The sequence below is a fragment of the Platalea leucorodia genome (assembly GCF_965183815.1).
Source record: "Platalea leucorodia genome assembly, chromosome: 5".
Classification (NCBI taxonomy): domain Eukaryota; kingdom Metazoa; phylum Chordata; class Aves; order Pelecaniformes; family Threskiornithidae; genus Platalea; species Platalea leucorodia.
In genome coordinates, this window is record NC_138827.1 from 33,522,123 (window position 1) to 33,525,863 (window position 3,741).

A 3,741-nucleotide genomic window follows, 5' to 3' on the forward strand; every position below is an offset into this window, starting at 1 on the left:
CAGAGCCCGTCCTGATGCACCTCTGCGGAGGGAGGCCTGGAAGTCCCAAAGGAACTAGAAAATCCTGAGCCTTACGTGCCGACAGGAAACACAATGGTGCAAGGAAGAAATGATGTGGAGGCAAGAGGCAGGATCTCTTAAGAAGTATGTCTGAAGCAGCCCCCAAACCTGCCAGCAGCTACTGATGCAGTACAGCCCTTCCCACACGCTCACGGGTCCCGGGGAGGAGGGCTCACTCACCTGCAGCAGACGCTGCCCACACACGACAGCCCAGCACTGTTCCCTGCTCCTGGCTGGCAGCAATGTTTTTTCTGGACTTTTCTTCCACTGGATCGAGCTACTGAGGGATCTCACGGGGAAAATCTCTTCCCTTCCTCTGGCGACCACCTGCCAAGAAACAGGTGCTCCTGCCGGCTCCCCTTCCTGGTGCGGCACGGGCAGCACCGACGATAGGCTGCAAGCCCTCACCTCTTGCCCGGGCAGGTGCATTCCCCAGCAGGGTGGTGTCTCAGCAAACCTGCTGCTGGCCTTGGAGAGGCTCCAGAGCCGCGCCGGTGTGCAGGCACTACCCCTCCCTCTCTCCCTCCCTCCCCGCGCAGGATCTGGCTGCGCACCCATCCTGGAAGATGGCTCATTTCCTCCCAGCTGGAGGTGAAGGGGTGCCTGAGCCAGGGAGCAGCTCCCAGGCAGCAGGTGAGAAGAAGCCTGCAGCCAGGTTGGCAGCGCTAGGGAAGATTTGACACATTCAGCAAGTATTTGGTATTATGTGGTATTAAATAAAATAGCTCCTGCACTACTGTATAGGCTAGGGCCATCTGGTTGCATCAGGACTGGATCTTTGTATGGCATTAGTCCAGGCAGGCACTTAAGTCCGGCAAGATGCCATTGTGCTTTTTCAAACTGCGGTGCCACCTCCACATCACCAGGCAGCCGCAGCACCCCCACCCTGGAGACAGCAGCATCAGCAGAGCCCACCGTGCCGCCCGACTTCCTGGTAATCTAGCGGAAAGAAAGGGTGACCATTTTGAGAGGAATGAGGGAAACGGAAAAGGACTTATTTGAGAGAGGAAGAGAAAAAAAGGGAGTAGCAGGAACGTTAAAGCCAGCAGGGAAATGGGACTCCCAGGCTGAGTGCATGCCCCCTCCTTTGTGGCTGGGCTTAACGAGAGCAGAAGGGTACTGAGGGATCACTATCTGTGAGTCTGAGCAGGTGGAAAATCTCCGGGGAGATGTAGGAAGAAGAGAACAGGGCCGAACAACAGCTCTTGCCTGACTAGTGGAAAGGAAGGCTCAGTTACCAAGTCACATGCTAGTTTTTTAGCAGGCTATGAGAAGGGAAGCTTAGGATATGCCAATACAGTAGACACCAATTAGTGTGACAGCTTCAGGAATTTGTTTGAGTAAAATCTGACAGATCTTTTGAAACTTGTGAAATATTATCTGTCCAGTGGTTGTCCTAAACCTAAAGCAACAAATGGGATGTGGTGGATTTCCCCACACAAGGACCCTTGAACAATGAGCTTGCCCCTACCCAGAAAAACCTGTCCTTTAGTTGGGCCAGTTAACAAACACCTCATCCAAGGGGAAACCTTACTCAGCTTTAAAGACAGCCATACATTCACTTTAAAAAGTGGGCTGTAACTTTATAAGAGCATGAGATGCTTACCAGCTCCTTTAGAGAGCTACCAAGAGGAGAAACAGACAATGCAGACAAAGAGAGGATGAAAGCGGAAAGTGTCTTTGCACCCTGAGAGAATTCAGAAGACCATTAGCATACAAAACCGTAATCCAGTTACAACTTAATTCTGAAAACATTTCTGCAGCACATGTGTGGGCGATCGACCTTGGTCTAGTTTTCCCAGTATAGAGGGGGTTTGTACGTCTATTTTGCTTCCAGCAGGTCTCTGATAAACCTCAGTTGTAACACTCTGCTGTGCCTGACTTTCAATGTTCTCCCTTACAAACAATGTTTTAGCTGCCTCTTAGCCACGAAGATCAAGTTCAAAATCTTCTTGAACCTAGTTTATCAGCTGTCTACCTAGGCTTCATCCGACAGGCCTTGGATTGCCTTTAAAATTTTTCTAATGATGGTGACACACAGGCATACTTTTAAGCATATTAATCACCACTTTTAGAAATCCTTTTTCACCTGCATATGCTTCTTCCTCTTATTAGGACAAGGTTCTTTTTCAGAAAGATTGATTCCATTTCTCTAAACCACATCTATTAAAGCAGTGGCTTCTACCACTCAATTTATTCTGACAGAGTGAGGGGAAAATTATACCACATGGGAGTCTAGCAAATTAAAATGGGTGTGTTCTGAAAATTTAAGAGGGAACTAGTTTCTAAAATATTTGCTAATTACATTAATTACATCCTCTTTCTGTACAGGAAGTATCAAGATGATTATATGGGGGGGGAAAGAAAGGGTGTTAAGCTAGCACATTAACAGACCAATTCCATCGTAACTTCTTCCTTTAGTTCCTGTGAAACCTATGCTTCATACAGGTTAAAGCTGCAAAATGAAAAAAGTAAGACTAAAGAATCTTAATTCCACGTTCATGGACAAAGCACTCAACTGAAGTCTCCCAGGTCACAGGAGCTCGTGGAACCATCCGTTTTGCCATGGCCTTCGCCTGGAAATGAGTCTAGTATCCCTAATGGTAATATAGCTTACACGTTACCCAGTCTTGGCATGACCATCTTCTGTATAATATTATTATTAGTTCATAGAAAGCACTCATCACTTCTCTACAATTCAGGATAGGAAATGGAAACAGTAACATACTGGCTGTTGTATAGTTCCACGCTCAATCAGTAGCTTAAACTTCTGATGTATGCGAAGTATTCCTCAGTGAGACAGTGTGTCATACACTGACAACAAAAGATAAAAAAAAATTACTTTTTTCCCCTTCATTATTAAAGAAATTACTCCCTTCCTTTTTCTATATGTGAGTACTTTGCAGACTGACTTTTTAGGAGAATTGCACTGAAAAACTGAACTAAAGGGATTGCAGATACTAGAAAAAACATGAGCAAAGATTAATTTATCGAAGTTATAGGAGAGTTACCACATCATAAGGTTTGGACTTTATTCCAGATTTTGGAGTCTGAAACTGGGCTGTCTTTTTGTCCTGCTGAAATGATTGTAACAGATGAGACAACACATCTCTAGACAGGATGCAGAGGCTTGAGGAAAGGCTCTAGCTCAGGTGTGCTTGACCACTAGTCAAAGGTTGCCCTCAAAAGGTAATTGATTTTTAGTCTGTGACTGGATACCTGCTTGGAATAACACTGACATCTGTCTTAAGTGCGGGCAGTCCTTTGTATGGACATAGGCAATTCAATACTGGAAAATAAAAAGCCGATGTTGATTTTTGCAGCACAATGACACCAAATTAGAATTCTAGTAGAAAAGGCTTACAGAGTTTGACCAGCTCTTCTGAACTAGGTCACATTATTTTTCAAGAGGAAGGGGCGTACCTGCCCTAGCATGAAGGCACAAAGATCAGTCTTGCACTAACACAAATTTATTTTTTTTCTCTTGGCTCCTAGGCGTCATGGAAAGGGAAGATTCCAGGAAAGTAGAAGGGAGTGAAGGATGCTGCCTTGTGGTCAGAGCCACGAGTGCTGCACAAATGCTTCTAGTGGAAGAGTATAGGATCATGGAAGTCTAATCTATGCTGTTGCATTTCTGATCTTGCCATGAGACGGTAATAATGTAAGGCATCCTTGAAGAGG